Source organism: Narcine bancroftii, unplaced genomic scaffold (genome assembly GCF_036971445.1).
Source record: "Narcine bancroftii isolate sNarBan1 unplaced genomic scaffold, sNarBan1.hap1 Scaffold_111, whole genome shotgun sequence".
NCBI lineage: Eukaryota > Metazoa > Chordata > Chondrichthyes > Torpediniformes > Narcinidae > Narcine > Narcine bancroftii.
Genome location: NW_027211844.1, coordinates 602,531 through 626,118, shown reverse-complemented (window position 1 = coordinate 626,118; position 23,588 = coordinate 602,531). Strand labels below are relative to the sequence as shown.

At 41.8% G+C, this 23,588-nt stretch overlaps 1 long non-coding RNA gene across 1 annotated transcript in view; it reads left to right on the top strand.

Moving 5' to 3' along the window:
* The window catches only part of LOC138750267 (uncharacterized), a 52,796-nt gene that overhangs the window by 2,829 nt on the left and 26,379 nt on the right, over window positions 1–23,588 (top strand). The window lies entirely within an intron of this gene.

The following is a 23,588-nucleotide window of genomic DNA, read 5'->3' as shown; positions in this document are numbered from 1 at the left end:
AGGAGCATTTAAGAGACTCTGAGACAGGCATACAAGGGTGAAAGAAAAACAGGGTTGTAGCGAACGCATAGCGCGGTATTACGAACCACCACCATCAGTTCACAGACTTACCTGACACATCACGGGCTAACAATGCTGGGCCCAAAAGTACAGTCAATGGACAAGATGAAGCCCCTGCTGAAAGGCACGGGGCGCTATTGGCTCGTAGCTTTAACCAGCTGGTCCTGTGGACCAGAAAGTTTTCACTAATATTCTCATTGACAGGCAGGGAATAAAAGGTCTGTGTATGTCTGCAATAAACCAGCCTTGAGTTGACTACCTTTGTGTGTGTTTGCCTTTATTGAGTAGCATCTACTGCAGTAGCTGCTACAGGGTATTATTTTTTTCTTAGAAATATCAAGATCAACACATTGTAGGCCAAAGGGCTTGTACCGTGCTGTAATATCCTGTTATTTCTGTTATTGCTTGACTTTGAATATCTCTTGTAAGCTCTGTGAAACTTCAATAATGTAGCAAATGTGCACAGCAACATTGCAGTCAGGAGTTTGTATCTCCTGGTTGACTTGAGCTTTTCTCTTTTTTACACAATGCTTTATAGTTCTGGTCAGTAAGAAAAGAAATATTGTGCATGTTGAATATGTCATTATGTCTGCAAGTAACACTGGAAAAGAGTCAGTAACACCAAGGTAAATAGCACCCTGAAGTGGCTGGTGCAATTTTCTGATGGGCACAAGTTATCATTCAGTGGCTACAGTGATGTGAAAATGTGGGTAAATTATTTTGTATATGATTTATACATGGAAAAATTAGCTGTTGTTTCTTCCAATTTCAGGTAGGTGTAGTTGCAAAGTGGGTAAGGATAGAAAATAGTTGGGGATCAACAACTGGGGCTTGCATTTGATTGTGTGAAAGTAGAAATGGAAACTCAGAATAAGGCTAATCTGATTAAGCAAGCCATTGGCTCTTATATTTCCACCAGAAGTGAATTTCGAATTGAATTTTGAGTCATCTACACTGGTTAACTTCAAAGTCTTTTGATTGTAAGACTAAATTAAGAGCCCTTTTGCCTCTGGCTGTACTGAAAGATTGTTTTGTTTATTACATAAATCTTTCTGAGAGGGAGAATAGACTGAAGCTGCTTTCCTCGTCATTGGTGATGAATCTTGCAGTAAGATCTTTCAAATAATTACAGACTCCTAATTCCTCCCCATCCTCGGGCATTTTCTCCTGCAATCTACATCAGTTAACACCATCCAGGGATTCTCATGCAGGGTAAAGTTTCGAAGTCTCCTACTCCTACCATGTCCGTGCCCTCTGTGGCAAGAAACCCAATGCAGAGTAAATGACAGATTGGCTGAGCACCTCCACTTTGATCACAATGGCCATCTTGGCTCATGGTCACAAGCTGTTTTAAGTTCCATTCCATTCCATTCCCACACTGACCTTTGTCTTCTGCCTCCTCCATTGTCTGGGTGAGGTCAAATCCAGAGGAACCATCTCTTATTGCATTTGTGACTCGATGGTATGAATATGGAATTTTCCAAGTTCATGTAACCTGCCCACACCCCACCCCCCAAGTTTTTCTCTCTGACCTGTTGATCCACCCAGTTCCCCTCATATTATCCCTTCCAAACCAGATGACTTATAAATGTGGGCAGAGAAATGGCAGATGGAGTTTAATCTGGACAAGTGTCTTGCACTTTGAGAGGACTTGTAGTTGTGTTGCAATGAGGGATCTTGGGGTGCAAGCGCGAGCTCCTTGAAAATGGCAATTTCGATAGTTTTCTCTGGAGCTTTGGAGGCTGAGGGATGACCTGGTTGAAATTTATCCAATTATTGTAGTCCTGGAGAAGGTCAATGTCTTCTCCCCCCCCCCCCCCATAGGAAATGTAAAAATACTATGATACTTATATTGAACATGAGAGGGGAAAAGGAGAGAAGTGAGGCAGGTTTTTGCACAGTGCGGTGGGGGTCTGGCCCACGCTGCCAGGATAGTGGTGAAATCGCCACGATTTAAGAGGCATTTGTTTGGGCACATGAACAAGAGGGAATAGGTGATGTGTATGGACCATGTGCTGACAGATGGGATTAATTTAATGAGTATCATGGTCACCCCAGACATTGTTCACCAAATGGCCTATTCCTGGGCTGCTCTATGGGTGATGATTCATCTCTTTTCAAGGATTGTTGCCGATGGGCAGTAAACTTTTCACAGAGGTCTATCTCCAATGAATGTATTTAGAACATTTCCATGAGGTAATTCCCTGTAGAAACACCAATTTATCATTCAAGCAGTGTAGCCATAGCAATAATGAAAAATTTGAAGGCCATCGTTACTGAATCCACTTTAATCAGCCTTCACCTTGTACAATGTTCAGTTGAGACAAGAAAATCAAAATGCAACTTTTAACCTCTAGGAAAGATGAGTAATCTTCTGTACCACAGAATTATTGCTGAAAAAATATTTGGAAAATTTTGTGAATTCAACTTGCAAAGAGGGGATGAAGAGGAGCCACAACGAGATTTTAAAAAATTAAATCCAGAACATTTATTAGAAGATGTTTACCACAATAAACATGTTCAGGTTCAGTAATGATCAATTTTAGAATGGCATGTGGCCGTAATAAAAGGAATTCAGGATAGATATATTGCCAGGAAATATAAATTAATGATTTGGATTGTGGTTTAAATGGTTTTGTGGCGAAATTTGCGGAGGTCACCAAGATAGGGGACAAAGTAGGAAGTGTAGAAACTGTAAAGTTGCAAAAGGATATAGACAGATAAGGAAACTGGGTAAAATTATGGCAGATGAGATTTAACATTGAGAAATGCTTAGTTGTACATTTTGGCAGTGGAAATAAACAGGAAGCATACAATTTGGATGGGATGAAAATTCAGACCTTGGATGTGCAAAGGGACTTGGGTGTCCTTGTGCAAGGAAACCTAAAAGTTAATGACCAGGTGAAATTGGTAGTGAAGAATTCAGTGGAGTACAGGAAATTAAAGAAGTAATTTCATTGAGGCATTTTGTATATTGAAAGGTTTAGATAGGGTGGATGCGGGTAAGATGGTTCCCTTGGTGGGTGAATCGAGGACAAGAAAATTAGAGGTTATCCATATAAAACAGAGATTAGGAAGAACTTCTTTAGCCAGAGGGTCGTGGATCTGTGGAACCGCTGCCGCATACAGCAGTGGAAGCCAGATCACTGGGCATATTTAAACAAGAAATAGACAAGTATCTCATTAGTAAGGGCATTAAGGAATATGGGAAAAGTCCGGAAATTGGAAGGAGTGCAGAGTGGTTTCGTGTTGGTTTATGGAGCAGACTAGACGGGACTTGTGGCCTGGTTCTGTCCTTTGTCTTGAGATCTTGTTCTCATTTGAGAGAGTTTATTGAACGCAACTGAGAAAAATGGAAAAAATCTTGGCAGTTGTTAGAGTAGGTTATTAGTTTGACATCTCTATGTAAAACTCCAAAACTATCTGTCACTTTGGAGTGGTGCCTGTCCCTCCAACCCATGAGGAACATAGACTTTCTAATATGTCATGTGTTCTTTCAGTGACAAATGATTCTCTTATTCAAACATGGCCAGAGGTCACTCGCATTTGATTTCAGCTTCACAATCGTTTTGGGTGGGTTTTCAGTTGTAAATGTGGCAAATTCCTTTTCTTGTCACATTTTTCAGTGATGTATTTGGAAAAAAATGCTGTTGTGTGGACTGCAGCTCTTGAATGCAAGTGAGCTGCATTTGTTGTCCTTCCAATGCCATCTGCTGCTTGACAAGCCTTCAACCTGGCTCCTGCCCTTTCCAAGCCTTGCTCAAGTGTTTTCCTCACCTCGTGACCCCATCATAATGGTGTGCAGACATGCAATAAGCCACCATTTAAAGGCAGGGTCCATAAGACGCAGGCTTGTAAAACCCCCGGATTATCTTAAAATCGCAAAATTGGAATGGCAAGAATTGGGCATAGCCCACAGATCTGATGGCTGCTGGGCTTCAAGGTTGTAAATGGTTCTGAAAAAAACTAGGGATTGGCGGCCTTGCAGAGATAATTGTGCCCTGAACAATTCCACCATGCCTGACTGATACAATATTTCAAATTTACAAGACTTCTCAGCCAACCTCCACGGCAAATATGCATTTGTCAAAATAGATCTAGTACATGCTTACTATTAGATTCCATTTGAGTCTTCGGATGTCACGAAGACAGCAGTGATGCTCCCGTTCGGCATGTTTGAGTTTCTGAGAATACCATTCGGTCTATGGAATGCAGCTCAGACATTCCAGTGGTTCATGGACCACGAACTCACTGGCCTTGGATTTTTTAGTACTTAAGTTCATCCAGGAGATTCTGGTTGTAAGTGTGGATGAAGAGAAACACAAGAGCCACCTTATCTCATTGTTTCCGAGGCTTGAGGAATGTGGCATCGTGATCAATCCCAGGAAAGTGTTTCTGGTGCTTCTGATCTTGTATTTTTGGGACCTAGAGTTATGCAACATGGTATTTTGCCTGATGAATGGAAAGTGCATGGAATTTGATAATTTCCTCCCCGCGTTAGGAACGTTTGGCCAGTTGTGATGGTTTTTAGGTACGAGGAATTTTATTGTTATTCCCTGGTGAATACCGCAGCATCTCTATTACCTCTTGCTGAACGACTCAAAGGATATGATGTCTGCTTCAAAAAGACATTAACTTTGGGAGATGATGCTGTGTGAGCTTTCCATGATGTGAACACTGTTCTTACAAATGCTACTAAGCTTGTACATCAAATGCCCAAGGCCTTGCTCTCTTACCACAGATGCATCTTTCAGTGATGTGGGGACCAGTGTTCGAACAACGAGTCTGTGGGCAATTAGAACCTCTGGCATTTTTTTTTAAGCCAAGCGGTCACCGGCTCATGCAAAGTATAGTACAATTGGGCAAGAACTCTTAGCTATCTATCTCGCAGTGAAACATTTCAGCATTTAAAAAAAATATTTATAGTTTTGTATACAGTTCAATATAATAATAGAATCATATCCAAATGATACATACAATTATCAAAATAGAATAAAAAATAAATGTTGTACTGTACATAAAAGTGAGAAGAGAAAAAAGTATAAAAGAAAAAAATACAGATCTAGGTGCAAAGCTCCTGTGATAACTATTCCTTCCCAAAAGGAAAGGCAGGATATTAATAAAATATTAGAATTAGACCAACATGATAAGGTTCAACCATTAAGATTAATGAAAAGTGGTGGTGGGGTGGAGAAGTGAATACATTAGATATAGAAACCTATTTTTAAATATGGTTTCCATATTTTGAATTATGTAACATACCCAGTTCTAATATTATTAGTCATTTTTGCTAAGGGAATACAATTTTGCATTTCCCCACGATCAATTTTAAAATGGGATTCAGATTTCCATGGAATTGTTATACATCTCCAGGCCATTTCCAATGCAATTTATAAAAATAATTAATGTTTTTTTTTTAAGAACTTGAATTCGGCTTCCAAATCATATACATTTCCCAAAAGTAAAAGCTCAGGTGTTAATGATAAACATTATTATAATTTGTTCCAAAAACTTGGTCACATCTTTCCAAAATGATGTCATCTTGAGACATCTCCAGAGACAATGTATAAATGTACCAATTTCTGTGCCACATCTAAAACATGAATTTGAAAAATTAGGAATAAATTAATTGATGTTGCATTAAATATAATTGATGAATAAATTTGTAATTAACTAATCTATTGAAAACATTAATTACTGTCCCAACAAATGTCAGACAAGCAAAAAGGGTCAATTTCAGTTCCCAAATCCAATTCCCATCTTTCTTTTGATTTATTCAAGTCTGGGTTTGGAGATTCCTCTTGAAATAGAAGATACAATTTTGAAATAAATTTCTTTGTAATTCTCTCATGAATCCCAATTTCCAATTCGATATTTCAGCTTTTTATTGGAAGGTCAATCTTTGACCATTTGTACAGACCACCAGCCTCTTCTGCATACTGCAAGTAGAAGCACACATCTCTACTTGCCCAGAGAGATTCAGCACTTGGACTTCATCCTACAATTTTCATCAGACACACAGCACATCTGAGGATGCTGTGGCTGGTGCCCTATTCAGGCTCGACATTACATACAACTACTGCCATCGATTTCAGTGCCATGGCTCATGCACGGCACATTGATCCCGATTTCATCCGGTGAAAACAGATCAACTCTGGTCTCCATCTTCAAGTTGTGACGCTGGATGAATCGGGTGAAAAGTTGGTCTGTGATGTTTTTCCCCCAACAGGAAGGACTTGGCCGTTTGTGTGGTGGCTATGAGGCAGGAGATTTTCTCTTCACAATCTATCTCTTCCTGGTAGAAGAACATCAATCAAACTGGTTAAGGAACATTTTACCTGGCTTTATGTTAAACAGAATGTTGGAATATCGGCAAGGACTCGCTTGCTGAGTCAACACCCTAAAGTCTCCAGGCACATGAAATTCAAGCTGGGGGATTTTGTTGTTTTGGATTCCCATTTCCAGCACGTGCACCTTGTGGCTTGCAAGGTCCACTTCCGCCATCTCGGCAATGTACAAATCTGCTCACGTGTGAGGACTGGACTACCAGGTGGCAGGATGAAATTCCTAACATTGGCATCTCTGCGGAGACAAATGCCTGTGCTTTTGTGGATTCCATCTTTTGGTGTTCTGGGCACTATTACAACAGATCGAAGGTCTCAGTTCGAGTCGGTATAGGTCCGAGCTCTCACTGATCCTCTTGGCACAACCTGAATTACCGCTGAGCATTTCAGGCGAACAGCTTCTTTGAGCGTTTCCATTGACAATCGAAAGCAGGTGGTGATGCATCTCCATGGAGCGAACATTTGGCCATGGTTCTCCTTTGCATGCCTACTGCTGTTAGGGCAGATCTTGGATGTTTAGTGGTAGAGCTTGTCTATGGCTGTATGCTGACCTTGCCAGATGAGTTTGTGAATCTGAGTCCAGGCACAGTGCTCCATGAACAGGTTAGTTATCTTGATTGTCTTCAAGAAAATGACGTGGCAGAGAATGATTCCAACTGAAACGGTACCTTCTTATGAACCAAAGTAGCAACACCTCGAGCTTTCGAATTAAATGAAGATGAAAAACATGTCCGACCCAATCTCTTTTCAATGTCATATGTTCTTTCTCAGACAAATGAGTTTGTTGCAAAAAAGCAAGATCAACCTTCATTTTCTTTAATATTTCCTTCCTTTCAATCGGATTATTAAGTTGTTTAACATTAAAGATCACAAAATTTAAATGAGCCATAACTTAATTTCCTCCTGAGATTGACACTTCTCACAGCAATTACAACTATATATATAAAAAAATCCCAACATCCCCCCCCCACCTTTGAAACAATAAGAAAACACTATAAAAACAAGAGTACAAGAGTCAGACCCCCCCTCTGTGAACCAGGTGCAGTTAATTCCACAAGTGGCAGATGACTTTAGAAGTAGCAGAGACGACCATCACCCCCCAACCGATTATTAAAACCCATCAGTCATCCCAGTGATAACACCCACATTGAGCTTGAGCTTGATCTTCAACATCAATCACCGATTCTGATTCCAATTATTTTCCCCGTTCCCTTCCCAATCTTAACCTCAGGCATTTTCCCCATCGATTCCTTCAAATCAGGGAAGGAATTCACAAAAGTTAATGCACCATAAGGACTCTCAAAACATTGAGACTGATCTGGCCCATAAATCACCTTAAATACCGAAAGTAAACTTATACCCTTTCTTCCACAGCACTGCTTTGACCAGATTAAACTCTTTCCATCACTTAATAATCTCCTGACTTAAATCAGCATCAAATAAAACCCTATTTCCTTGATACATCGTAGGGCTTTGATCAAGGCGAGCTTTCTGAACCAAAAGCCGCAAATTCATTTCTCTATCCTGATATTGCAAACATCTTAAAAGAACCGCTCTTGGCATTTGATCTGGAAAAGGTTTTCTCCTTAAAGCCCTCTGAGCCCGATCTAAAAAAATTCAACTCCCAATATCTCTGGAATCCATTTCCAAAAATAATTTTACAGGATATGAACCTTCAATATCTTCCGGCAGACCAACTCTCTTAATGTTATTACGACAAATTTGATTTTCTAACGAATCAATGTTTATAACAAATCTCTCTTCTGGACATCCCAGCCTTGAAATAAATCCTCAATATGATCCATTCTCTCCGCATAATGGTCCTCACAGTCAATAAAAACTTCTATTCTCTTAAATTGAACTTGTTCAGTGTCTACTGCTGTTAAGCTCTTATTAATATCAACTTGAATAAATGTAATTTCTTCACACATACCAGCCATTTATTTCCTCCATAACAGCAAATTGATCATTTAAAGTTTCAAAACCTTAGTTCACAGAAGACATCATCTTTTCATTTGGTTGGATCAGTTCTATAGGCATGAGGTTGACTTCCATCCCTGTTACAGGTGCCTTGAAGTCTGGAGAAGGTGTCTGTGGTGAAACAACAGCTTTCATTGGAGAAGGAGATGTTCTTCAAGCCTTAGGCCTCCCTTCATTGAGTCCAACTGCAGCAAGTAGTAATTCTTGCTCTTCTTCTTCTTGAACCTCTAAGTTGTCCTCCTCCACCTCTTCTCTTCCACATCATACCTGGCAGCCGGACTGTAGATCGGATCCAGAATTTCCTGAAAGTGAGAACATCTCCAGATGCTCCGCTGCATACAGGCAGTCCCCTTCCCAGAAACGTGCTCGCATTCGGGCACTCACCCCCCCCCCCCCCCCCCACACTCTCCTTCGTCAAGCCCGGCTGGTGTCGAATTCCATGCTTGCACTCCTTCTGGCCCGGCCAAAGATCTCGGCACTATCTTGCATGTCCAGATTTGCAGAAAATGCAGACGTTTATTCCAGCTGGTCCTGACTGACATGTTGAGGCTTCAGATCCATGTCTAACTGATCCCGAGGTTCCTTCTGGGAGGTTGGCCTTGCTTCTTCTGCACTTTTCACAGGTTGAAAAACTAGGTTTTTTCTAAGTTGCTTGTTTTGATATGGTGTTGTATGTACTGACCAGTACAGGCATGGGCTGATCCCCCCCCCACCCCCTGATGTCATCCTCTCCTGGACTCCTCCCCTGTGACCCAGGCCATGAAGGTCGAGCCACATCTTCCATCCCTTCACTTCCCTCACTTGGACCCAGGTGCCTGCACTGTTGTGTTTAATAAAGCCTATCGTCCCCCTCAGTCTTTGTCTCCGTGATTATTGGGCCTTTGTCTCTGTGATTTTTGGGCCACCTGGTCGTGCCCAACACTGTTTTTTCCCTTTCTTCATTTCCAGAATCCTACTGTAGTAAATTACTGTTCAAAACATTGATAAAGTCAAAGAAGTCACTACAGTTCGAGTATTGAACAGTTCAGTCAGGGAAAGATGTCTTCTCATGTCTTTTTCCTACGCCATCTTGCCACAACCACCCTCCCTCCCCCCTCTCAGTTGACTCCTTGAACACCATCCAATCCACGGACTCTAGGCAGCCCTGCAGCTGTCTTCCCTCACGTGACCACCTTCTGGTTGTCCTGATCTCGTAAGTGTTGTGAGCAATTTTAGGCCCCATTTCTAAGAGAGGATGTGATGGCCCAGAGGTGGTTTACAAGAATGATCCTGGGGATGAGCGGAATAATGTTTGAGGAGCATTTGAAGGCTCTGGGCCTGTACTCACTTGAGTTTAGAATGATGACCTCATTGAAATCTGATGAATAGTGAAAGGACTGGATAGAGAGGATGTTGCCAGTAGTGGAAGAGTTTAGGACCAGTGGGCACAACCTCATAATAAAAGGATGTCTGCTTAAAACGGAGATGGAGAAACCTTTTCATCCAGAGCAGTGATTTTCAAACTCCTCCTCAACACCCCACTCCCACCCCCCGGATCATATTCTACTTAATCCCTGTGCCAGAAGTGCTCTGTTAGTAAGGGATTACTTGAGGTGGAATGTGATTGGAAAGAAAAAGTTTGAAAACCTCTGTTTTAATTGTACGTCATTGATATGTTCTGTGCATGGTTTCAAAACTCCAGAGGAAATGGACCATTGACAGTTTTTCTCAGGCAAAATATTTCCTTCACATTTGGGTCGACTGCAGTCTTTCTCAGCCTTTTTTCCCATTCATATGCCACTTTAAGCAATCTCTTACTCTTTTTTGACTCTCCAAGGAATAAAGTCCCAACCTGTTCAACCTTTCCCTGCAGCTCAACTCCTGAAGACCTGGCAGTGTCTAAGTAAATCTTCTCTGCACTCTTTCAATCTTACTAATACCCTTCCTGTAGCTAGGTGACCAGAACTGCACACAATACTCCAAATTTGGCCTGACCAACATCTTATTCAACCTCACCATAACTTCCCAACTCCTATTTTCTTTTTGTTAATTAATGAAGGCCAAGATGACAAAAGCTGTCTTTAGAACCTTGTCTTCCTGTGACACCACTTTCATGGAATTATGTAACTGTGTTTTATCTCTTGGTGCCGATTTCTATAACTTGGCTGTTCAATTTCATAATGTTGGCTTCTGGACTATTTTATTGTGCCCCTTGATCTAGAGAGTTCTGGCAGAGCAAAGCAATTTTGTTTTCTTTTGTCAGGTCAAATTTTGATCCAAAATTGATCCAAAAACAAGTATTGATCCAAAAACAAGTATTTTCACCATACCTTCATTTCAGATTCTCTGCAGCTGTCGTATTGAACCTCACAGTGACGGCATCATGTTTGTCTTGTTTATCCTTTCCCCCTCCATCCAGACAGATGTGCTGATCAACGAGTCGAATCCACTCATCCAGCACCACTGCCATTTCTGCTGCTTGGGCTTTTCATCCCACGTAGTCAGTTTGTTATTTCTCCTCTTCTTTTTCTTAGCAAAGAGAATCAGGTTTGTTAGATCATCTTTCTGAATCCCAGTGAAAGGTTATCGACCTGAAGGTTTTAACTCCGATTATTTTTCCAGTAGATGACCTGCTGAGTATTTCCAGCATTGAGTTTTTATTTTATTGCCTTGATGTATTACTGAGTGCTTTGAATGGGAGAAGAAATGTGGGTTGGGTTAAGTTGAGATGTCTCGATCATGGAGTGAATTTAGAAAAATAGACGTAAAAGTGGAGGGTGCATGGAAATTGTTAATTCATCTTTTGAAATTGTTTTCTGATGTACGCGCAGTGTTCAGAATTAAAAATTTATTTTGATGAACATGTCTCAAAATTTGTCATATTGTGGCAACAAAGCAGGTGCAAATTTTGTTCTAAATTACATTTTTAAAAAAGAAATCATTTGTGCAAAATGAAGAGTAAGTGAGAGTGACTGTGGTTCCTTGTCCATTTGGAAATCTGATGGCAGAGGGGGAGAAGCTGTGTTTGTACCATTGGGTGTTATCTTCAGGCTCCTGGATCTGTTTCCCTGGTGATAGCAGTGTGAAAAAAGGCCTGGCCGAGGTGGTGAGGGTCCTTGAGGATAGAGGTTGTTTTCTTGAGACTCCGCCTCTTCGAGAAGTCCTTGATGCATGGGCCAGAAAGCGCGGGATACTCACATGGCTTAATTTAAACCTGCTGGCAGCAAACTCTTAATGATGTCCCACCTTTTCCCGTGGAGCCTGGCACACTATACACATATGACAGTTTACAGCACGGTAGCAGGCCATATCGGCCCTTCGAGTCCGTGCCAGTTCACATGAACAACTCCACTAGTTTCCCCCCTCCCACACTCCGCCCATATCCCTCCAACCCCCTCATAGACATGTACACATCCATCCTTCTCTTAAGTGACAGAATGGACACTGCTGCAATTATCTCTTCTGGAAGATCATTCCATTTTGCCACCACTCTCTGAGTGAAGAAGCATTCTCCAACATTTCTCCTAAAGCTTTACCCCTTACCCTTAACTCATGCCCTCTTGTTCCAACCTCCCCTGCCCTCAGGGGAAAGACTCTACTCATATCTAGTCTATCTATTCCCTTCAAAATGTTAAATACCTCTATCATAACCCCCTTCAACCGTCTACATTCTAATGAATAAAGTTGCAATCTCCTTAATCTTTCTCTGTGCTCTTGATGTTGTAAGTCAGGCAACATTTTTGTAAATCTTCTCTGCACCCTCTCCACCTTATCTATATCCTTCCAATAAATGGAGATCAGAACTAAACACAATTCTCCAAACCTGGCCTCACCAATGCCTTAAACAGCTATACTCTAGTCGATGCTATGATTTATGAAGGCCAGCATGCCATATGCCTTCTTAACTACCCTGTCAACATGGGAATTCACCTTCAAGGAACTCAGTACCATAACTCCAAGATCCCTGTTCCTCTTCATTCCTCGACGCCCTCCCCTTAACTGCATAGGTCATATTTTGATTATTTTTTCCGGAATGCAGCACCTCACACTTGTCAAAATTAAATTCCATCTGGCATCTTTCAGTCGACTATTCCAAACAAACCAAGTCCTGTAATCCAAGAAAACCTTCCTCACTATTTTCATATCTTCTGCATATTTTCTCACCCAGTTAACCACCCCCTCATCCAAATCATGAATATAAATGATAAACAACAGGGGACTCAGCACCGATCCCTGAGGCACCCCGCTAGTCACAGGCTTGTATCCTGACAAGACAATTGTCCACCATGACTCTCTGCTGTCTGTTTCACAGCCACCTCTGTACCCATCTCACTATCTATTAATCCCTAGTGATTTAACCTTCCTAACTAACTTTACATGCGGAACATTATCAAAAGCCTTACTAAAATTCAAATAGATCTTGTCACCTGATCTACTTTTCTCATCACCTCTTCAAAAAATTCAACAAGATTCATCGAACATGATTTTCCCTTCACAAACCCATGCTGGGTGCCCGTGATCCATCCCTGCCTATCCAGATATTTGTACATACTATCTCGAAGAGTACCCTCCATAACTTTTGCCACCACCAAACTCAAACTTATTTGCTGATAATTACTTGGCCTACACCTTGTGCTCTTTTTAAAACAGCGGAACTACATTTGCAACTCTCCAATCCCACAACACCACACCTTATTCCTGTGATCTTTGTAAAATCACCGTCAGAGCCCCGGATATTTGCTCCCTGACCTCCTTTAATGTCCTGAGAAAAGTACCATCAGGACCAGGAGACTTATCCACCTCCATTGACCCTGGAAGATCCAAAACCCTCTCTTTAATAATCCTTATCCTTTCCATAACTAAAGCATTCATCTCATTTATCTCACGTAGTCCAGTCCCTTTCCCTCGTGAATACAGAAGAGAAAAAAATTGTTCAATATCTCCCCCATCTCATACAGCTCCTCACAAACAGATCGTCCACCGTTACCATTTTCCAGTGGACCTACTCTATCCTTCAACCTCCTTTTACTGTTCATGTATCTGTAAAAACCCTCAGAATTCACATTCACCTTATTAGCTATTGACACCTCATACCATCTTTTTGCCTTTCTATTTCCCTCTTGAGGTTCTTTCTGCAATCTAAGTAAGGATCAATCTTTTGCTTCTTGTATTTAGCATGGGCCTCCCCCTTATCATGAACCGTTCCTAATATTTCTAGAAAACCACGGCTTCCTTGAATTTTGAGTCTTGCCTTTCGGCCGATCTGTAACATAAAGATGCCTTACTCTCAAAATCTCACTTTTAAATACCCTCCAATTTTATTCTAGATCATTTTCGGCTAAAGAATCAGCCCACACAACTCTCTGCAAATCTCTTCTCATTTCTTCAAATCTGGCCTTCCCCCACTCGAAGATCTTCAACTTTGAACTCGACCTATCCCCTTCCATAATTAAGTTAATCTAAAGGACCCATGATCACTGGATCTGAAGTTCTCCCGAACGCTCACCTCTGCCACCTGCCCCATTTCATTCCCTTCCCACAGATCGAACACTGACCTCATCTCCTGGGCATCTCCACATACTGCTGCAAAAAGCAGTCCTGAACACGTTATCTAAACTCTAAACCATCCTGACCTCTCACTGACTCTGTTTCCCAATCGATGTTAGGACTTCACTTGCCTCCTTTCTGGACCCATCAACCTTGCGTATGACTTAATCAGGCTGAAACCTAGTTTTGTGTTGTGGCATAATGGCAGAGGACATGACATTCTGGTACATAGTAGGTGCATTGGATGCTGCTACAGCATCTCAAGTAAGAGAATTTGTTGCCAATCCCCTGGCGGAAAACCAGTACACCAGGTTTAGCCAATTTCTCCTGGACACACTGGAATTGATTAGACATGAGCGCAGCTTGCGGCTTTTAAATATGGAGGGCTCGGGTGAGAGGAATCTATCTGATCTAATGAATGAGATGGTTGCATTAGCAGATGGTCATTCTCATTGTATACTTTTTGAGACTCTATTCCTGTCCAAACTCCCAGGTCATGTCGCAATACCAATCATTAACATGGATTTCCATGTAGCGCGGGAGGCTGATAGACTCCATCATACTCCAATGCAAGAGTCTGCTCACGTCCAGACTGTTTTTGCAGCAGATCTATATCCCGTGTCCTATGAGCCTCCTGTATCTGCAGTTCAGTCAAAGAAGGATGAACACACTGACGGGCGGCAAGAATGCTGTTTTTACCATCGCCAATGGGGATAAAGGCCCATAAATGTGTCCTGCATGTACCTATTACAGAAAAAAGGTAGGAAATGAAAAACCCGGCTCCCATTAATGGCCTCAGCATCTGGCACAAGTACGGGCCCATTGTGTCTTCAAGACGACACTGGTAAGCACAAATTTCTTGTAGACACGAGTGCTGAGGTCCGTTTGCTCCCACCCAACCTATTTTGAAATAAGAACCACGTAAATAACAACACCTGGCTCTTCAAACAGCAAATGGGATGAAAATTCCCTGCTTTGGCACATGACGAGTCACAATTTGGATAGGAGGTGTGACATTCCATTGGAATTGTGTATTGGCTTCCATTACACGGCCCATTATGGGTGCAGATTTTTTAAGGTCCCATGACTTTCTAGTGGACGTGAGGTGGAGGAAATTGGTTCATGTTACCACTTTTCAAACATACCCACTGGTCTGCAGCAAAGGGAGTGTTTCCCATCTCGGGGTCCAGACCCTGCACAAAGATGCACATGCTGCTCTCCTCAATGAATTTCCCTGTACTCTCTCCCCAAATTCCAATCCCTCCTAAATGGCCCAGGGTGTGTCCCATTACAGAGACTCTTCAGGCCTGCCGAGTTACACCAGGACTCGCCCTCTTCCACCTGATAAACTGCGCAGGCTTTTTGAATTTCATAGGATGCCACTTGGGTTGAAGAATGCCGTTCAAACCTGCCAGCAGCTGATAGGCACTTTGGGCAGAGATTTAGAGTTCCCTGACATCTACTTGGATAATGTCCTCATAGCCAGTCAGGATATCACCAACTGCATTTACTCCGCCTGTTCCAAGGGCTGGGGGAATTTGGTCTTCCCATCAACCCTAGCATATGTCAATTTGGCAAATCCACCATCAGCTTCCTGGGACACAAGATCACAGCCAATGGTGTCTTTCCCTTATCCAGCAAGGTAAAGGCAGTCCCTGCTTTTCCAACACCTACCACGGATCAGGGCCTGCAGAAATTCTTGGGCAGGAGAAACTTCCATCACCGGTTCATTCCAGCAGCTGCTGACATTCTTTGCCCACGGTTTCCGATCCTCACCACAAAGCACAGGGACATTCCCTGGACAACAGAGGTTGAATTTGTGATGCTCAAGATGCTTTAGTCAATGCAGCAACGCTCCCCCATCCTAACCCCGACATTTCCTTGACATTTAGTTCTGATGCCTCGAGTACGGCCCTGGGTGTGGTTGTTGAGCAGTACGTCGATGGCCATTGCCAACCCCTCGCGTTCTTTAGCCGACATCTATAGCCATTGGAGATGAAATACAATGCATTGTATCAAGCGACACGGCACTTCCGATTTGTTTTGGAGGGTCAGTATTTCACTGTGTTCACAGACCACCAGCCACTCATTTTTGCCTTCATCAAAATAACGGATCCATGGTCGGCAAGACAGCAGGGTCACTGTCATACAATTCAGAATTTACCATGGATGTGCACTATATTTCTGGTAAAAACAATGGCGTCACGAATATGCTGATCAGACTGACTGTAAATCATATTCAGGGTGACGTTGATATTCCGGAATTAGCCAGTGTCCAGGCAATGGACCCCGATGTTCAGGCATAGAGTACGGCCATGATTAACCTGGACATACAGCAGGTGGCAGCACAACTGGGCTGCCAACCTTACTTTGTGACATGTCTTTGGGCTACACTAGACCAGTGATTCCGCCATCTTGGAGGCAATGCCTTTTTGACCAGATACACAGCTTGTCTCATCCGTCCATCAGAACATCTGTCAAGCTCATGTCAAATAAATATTTATGGCATGGTCTGAAAAAAGGCATTGCGCAATGTGTCTGCACATGTACCTCCTGCCAGACTGTCAAAATTCAGTGCCACACTAAGGCACCTCTTCAACCTTTCCTGGCGGTACACAGGTTGTTGTAACACGTGCAAGTGAACCTGCTCGGGCCATTGCCAGTATCTCAAAACATGAGATAGATTCTAACAGTCATAGAACGTTTCACGCGCTGGTCAGAGGCCATCCCATTGCCATCCAGTGTCACTGAGACAAGGGCCAGAACATTCATCATCAATTGGATGTCGAGATTTGGTTTCCCGACCCACAATTACATCAGTCCGCAGAACACAATTTACCCACAGTTCCTTGTGGAACATTTCCACCGGCAACTGAAGGCCCAATTCACCGGTCTAAATTAGGTCGATGAGTTGCCATGGGTCCCATTGGGAGTGCTCCCGGCTCCAAAGGAAGACATGTCTGCATTGTCCAAAGAGTTGGTTTATGGTACGGTCCTTACAGTTTCTTGGGACATTCATTTCACAACCAACTCTGATCTGAACGTTCTTCAGCAGCTTCGACGTGGTGTCGCGATCACCTTTTCCTACCCACTGGAATGGAACCTCTAAACAGAATGTGCCCCCATCACTCCTGGACACTGATTTTGTTTTTGTGTGCAGACAGGTCCCACGAATGCCGTTACGACCGTATGAGGGCCATTGTCGTGTGGTGAAGAAGGATGGGGTTGTGCATTGGGGGACATTGTAGCTGTTTCATGTGGACAGACTCAAGCCTGCCCATGTGGATCCCACTTCACCCATTCAGTGCCCCCTGCGCAGACGGCGAGGGCGTCCACCTAAGGTGCATGCAACAGGTGCTTTAGTTTCTGGTAACGGTTCTTGGGGGGCGGGTAGTAGCTGTATAATGGGCTGAGTGGGAACTGTTCTTTGGCGGGCATGTGAAATAATAAGACAAACAGGCGTCCATTTAATTGACCATCCTCGCATGGTGCTGCGTGCCGAGGAACGACACGTTGATCTGTGGATTCTCCTGACAGAAGGCGCGGGACACTCACAGGTCTTAATATAAACCTGCGGTCCCGTGGATCGGCAGCAAACACATAATGATGTCCCATGGAGCCCGGGACATGCTGTAAATAAAATAAGCCTGTAAAGTCTGAATAAAGCAATCTTGTGTTGACTAACCTGGTGTGTGTGTGTGTGTGTGTGTGTGTGTGTGTGTGTCTTGCTTTAGTAGCTCTATGGAAGTAGCTGCTACATATATAAATATTTTGGATGATTATTGCACTTACAGCATACTTTTCATCCATCTCACAGCCTGTGGGAAGAAACAATTACCCAGCATGGCGGTCCTGATTTTGATGAAGGACCTGGTACAAGATGCTGTGCATTAGATGGAAATGGTCTTTTTACAATTCCTTGAACCCTATTTGAACAACACTCCCAGTAAATGTCACATACAGGAGAAAGGGAGACCCCAGTGATACTCACAACTCTTTGCATCATTCCTGTCTGATGCTTGCCAGCTACTAGACCATCGAATGATGCAGCCAGACAGGAGACTCAACTGCACTCCTGTAAAATCTCAGGAATAGAGCTGTTGGCCTTGACCTCCTCAGCCTCCTTTGGAAGTGTAGGCACTTCCTGACCAATAAGGAGGTGTGCTGTATGGATGGGAATTTTATGTGATTATATTGTCTATTCTTGCTCTTTAACAATCTTTAGTGGATAGAAGTAGTCATTGTACTTTAGGATGTACAATCATGTACAGATTGTCCTTAAATAGCCATTTGGCCCAGATGTCTATTCAGTCCAAGAATACTTTCGATCACAGGCAGATTTTGAACAATAACACCATTCATTTTGCAACAACTGCCACTTAATTTTGCCAGTTGTTCAATGGTATGGGGAAAACACCACTGTCAACTCTTCTACCTTAAAGGAGTAATTATATTCAAATGGGCAGTAGATCAAGAGATGGAAACAGTGAAATCAGACAGAGGTGAGTGGCTGCTTAAATTAGAAACATTCGTGTTCATGCTATAGAGTTTAAGGCTGCCCAGGAGGAATATAATGTGTTTTCTTTAAGATTGTTTGCCCTCACCCTGGGGAAGGATGGGGCCAACAGACATGTTGCTGGAAGGGTTCGAGAATTGATATGGTAGGTCACAGGAAGCTCAAGTTTAGATCCACAGAGCGCATGTGTTTAGCAAAATGGCCACCCAGTCTGTATTGGTCTTGCTGATAATGAGGTCAGCTGAGTCTACCAAATGTAGTAGATTAGGTTGGATGGGGTGCATGTGAAACACTGCCTCACCTGGAAGGTCTGATTGTAGCCTTGGATAGAGGTGCCAGGAGATGTAGGGACAAGTTTGGCAATATCTGCAGTTCCAGTGGGGCTACATGAGGTGGTGATGGGTGGAGAGGGAAGTGCCGTCGATGGAGTCACAGAAAGACGTGTCCCTGTGAAAAGAGGATATGAGTGGAGCGGGTTAGATGTAACAGGTTAGAGGATGGTGCTGAAGTTGGAAGTATTCAAGGATAATATGTTAGATGTGGCAGCTGATGGGTGGTAAGTGAGAAACCTGAGGGATTCTGTCCTTGTTCTGCCAGTGAGGAGGTGGGGGAAGGGCAGAAAAAGAATTGGAGATAAGGGTGTAGGCTTTATCAAAGACAGTATGGGGGAATCTGCATTTATTGAAGAAATAAGACATTTTGGGTATCCTGGAGTAGAAGACCTCATCCTGGGACTGTTACAGGCCCTGAGGACCCCAAACCTTAGCAGCAATAGTAAATCATCAAGACAAATGGTTATTTAAACAAACGTTGTTTTTAAATTTCTTTAACCAAAAAAATAGATTCAAACTTTAACTTATCACTATTAACTTAACAGCCTTACATTGCCCCCTTCCAATTCTAAGCACAGGTTTATTTAATATGTATAAAGTTCTTTGACACAACTCCAAGTTCACCGGTGTCTATCAATTCTTATACTGTGCACAGATTCAACATTTATGAATTTTCACCAAGCTCTGGTGCTTAAAAGTAAATGTTTACCCTCCAGGAAGGTGCTTGTTGGTTTCAGAGAGGGATTTATTGCTCATTGGACACACAAAATCTCATTCCCTCTGATCATTCACTTTGGAGTCTTGCCAAAGAAACTAGCCCCATCAGGGTTTTCCAAATGATAACCTCTTCTGCATGTCACCATTGAGTTCCTTTTTTTTTTTCCCTTATTTCAGGTGAAACACCATTTCTAGCCAGCCATCTCCTCTTGTATGGGCCACAAGGTTTTTCAACAGGCTGAACTGAGAACTCACAACCCGTCTTCAAAATGGGGTTTCAACAAGATGTCAGCTTGCCATCTCTCCCTCTCTCTTTTAGAAAAAAAGCCTATTTGGCCTCTCCTCTCTGCTTGCAAAACCACATGACCTTCTTAGAACAGCAAACTGGAACCAGCCAGATGACTGCACCTGACCCAAACTTCTGAGTCCATTCATCTGTTGCTTTAAAAACAATAATCCATTTATACCTAATTTTGAAATTATAGCAAAGCAGTCTCCTTGTTTTGTCTTTGCAAAGGCTCTCGGTGCCTGCATGACTCACTCTCAGCAAAGCTCTTGCAATTTAAATAAGAGCTGTTTTGTGAAGTGTTTGTGTTTGTTTGTGACCTCCATGACTCCTACAATCCATCTCTTTCAAAAACATATCTATATACAATGTAAAATATATAATCTGTCACAGGACAGATGCAGCAGATGAGTTGTGATAAAATCAATGGTGTCCTTGCAAAAAAAAATGGGAAGAGGTATAATCCAGGTAGCTCTGGTGAGTGGAGTTTGTAATAGTTTGAAAGTTGAACCTCTCTATTTCAGGAGACAATTTACTGTCATGTAATTTAAAAGTGTCATATCACACAAAATTGTTTTTTTCCTGCTTTAAGGCAGACATTCGCCATTGGTAGGAATTGCCTGAAATGCCTCTTGCAGTGAGAGAAAGAAGCAAAAGAGAGTCGTGCTCTCTCTCTCCCAACCCCATCATCCCAAACCCTGGGCCAAGTCACTGAGGGTCTGTGGATTCTCTTTCAATGGTCACAGACCATCCAATTCATTGGCAATGTGAGCTCCAGTTTTGAACCTCTGACACAATTAGGAACCATTTAGCACCCATTTATCCCAAGTCTGATACCTGATACCCTTTTAGCCAGTTTTGAACCTGTCTCTAGCAATCCACAGCCTAGTGTGAGTTCCTTGACTGCTTTCTCCAGAAGCCCACAGCCTGCGTGGGTTTCTCTCCTCAAATTACCAACAGCCTATCAGATATGTGGGTCCTACAGATGCAGGACCCCTCACTGTTCTGCTTTCATGGTTACTGACCCGTGGAATGAATCCTCTGCTTCTCAGATGTTGATGGTGTGTGGTCTTCCTGTTTTCTGGTCCCCTGTGTTAGTCCTCCGCTTCACCAGAGTTCGTGGTGGCAAGGAAATCTAACACACCTAATTAAAAAATTTACAAATTAGAGGAGAATCTCGCATGTCTTGAGGGATGGAAAGGGCATTTTTACAAATTGAAGCCTAATATTTGAAAATTCAGGCGCCAAATTTGCAAAAGCAGAGAGTATATATTTCTCAAGCTTTAAGTAATTTTTTCTAAAGGAATACAACTTTGAATTTTTGCATGTCATCTTGGCATCCCTAAAATTATATCTGATATCCAATAAGTGCAATACATTTCCTCATCACCACTAACATTAATTAAACAAATTTCAATTGATACTTTAATAGTTTTAATTTGGGCCTTGTTCCTTCAATATTTCCTAATAAAATTAAGGTTGGATTTTATGGAAAAACAGCTCCTATAACTTGTTCCAAAAAAATTGTAATTCTCCCCAAAAAGATCTTGCATTAAGACAAACCTAAGTTGTATGCAAGAAAGTTGCTACATCTTCACCACACCTCAAACATTGATCTGATAATTCTGATTTTATTCTATTCAATTTCCCTGGTGTAAGAAGTAACTGCAGAAGAAAAACCAGTTGTGAATTCCTTCCTCACTGCTGCTGCAGTGGGGAACTCTGGTCAATCGATCCAAAATACTGAGTTGAAGTGAATTAATACAACTCCCCTGGATCACGTGATCTCTATTCCCAAATCAGCTACCTGTTGAGCTTTTTAAATCCAACTGCCTGAGTCACCTGACTCCAGATGCAGCTTTCAGATACAATCCTTTCTGACATATGCTACATTACGGATGTAAAGAGAATTATACTGAACTAATTTATATCTTACATTGAAATCCTTATATGGACCTGCCCTTATTTGCCAATCAATTAAAATATTCAGATCCATTTCCCACCTTTGTCTCGACTTCTGAACTCCTCGTTTAAAAGTTCCTACTTGTAATAAAGAGGACATCATCGAAGTAAATTTTTTAACAGTTCCTCTTGATAAGGAATTACTATTTCAGTACTACATTGATCCTAACTTATCCTTCAAATATGCTCTTAGTTGGAAATAGCAAAAAAGATTGCGATGAGTTATACGATATTTATTTCTCAGTTGCTCAAATGACATTAATTGACCCCTTTTATAACAATCTTCAACATTTATCATTCCCTTACGAAACCAGCTGTCCAGAAATTGATGATCCTTGGAAAAAGATACGAAGATTTTGAATCAAAGCCATTCTGGGTGATGTACATCCACTTACACCAATTTCATCATTTATTTTATTCCATATATTAATCATATGTTTCAACAATGGTGTATTTTTATCACCAAACTTTAATTTTGAATCCCACGTATAGAAATTCATCTGCTTTCTCTCTCCTATTTTATTTGATGGCAATTTTTCCCTTTCAAAAAAAGAAGCAAGCAATCTTATTTGAGCTGCTTGATAACAATTTTTAAAATGAGGAAGCTGTAGTCCTCTCAATGCAGAATTTGCATTGGATCACTTGTAACATGGGATTCAATAGGAAATGGGTTCACATGACATAAGCTCATGATGCAGACTGTTTTCTGATAATGGAATACAAGAGGAGGGTTGTCTTGGTCTTCCACAGGATATAGATCACAAGATACAGGGGCAGGTAGGCCCATTGACTCTGTTCATCCATTCTTCCACTCATCCCCACTGCCCAGCTCTCTCCCCTTAACCCTTGATTCCTTGACTAATCAAATGTCTGTCAATCTCTGCATTAAATACACCCAATGACCTCAGTTCCACAGATTGACGACCCACTGAGAAAATAAATTTTTCCACATCTGTTTTAAATTGACACCCTTTTATCCTGAAATTATGTCCCTTGTTCTAGAATCTCCTACCATGGGAAATATCTTTGCCATATGTACTATGTCCAGGCCTTCCAGCATTTGAAATACCGCTGAGGTCCCTCTTATCCTTCTGTACTCCAACTAGTACAGTCGAAGAATCGACAATTGTTCCTCATAAACTAACCCTTTCATTCCTGATATCATTCCAGTAAATCATCGCTGACCTTCTACAACACCAACACATCTTTTCTGAAATACCGCATCCAAAACTGTAATTCTGATTGAATGGAAAGGGAATTCTCCAATGACACAAACACAACAGTGGAATGATATTATGTCTTGTTAATATTTACAATAATTATTGAAGAGTCAATTAATAATTTTCAAAAGATGCCGGGTCCCTTTTTTGGACTATTATCATAACCTGAAGCTTGGTGCTGTGTTACGAGACCAGAGGATCCCAAAACACAGCAGCAATAGACATTCACCAAGACAAATGGTGACTTAAACAAAAGCTGATTTTAATTCTCTTTAAACATGAACACGGATTTGCACTTTAACTTATCACTATTTTACTACTTTAACTTAATTTACTTAACTTACCCCCCTTCTAATTCTAAGTGCACGTGTGTTTAATGTGTGTGTAAGTTCAGAAAAGTTCTTTGGTTCACAGTCCAATCTCACTTCTCATTCCTCCAAGTTCACTGGTTGCAGGCCATTCTTATACTGTGTACAGAATTTAACATATATATATATATATATATATATATATAGATATATTTATATATAAAAATATATGTATAAAGTTCACCAGGCTTTGGTGCTTGAAAGGTAAATGAGCACTGCTCAGGGAGGTTCTTTTTGTTTTTCAGAGAGAGGTGTGTTGTTCAGGGAAGCATTAGGG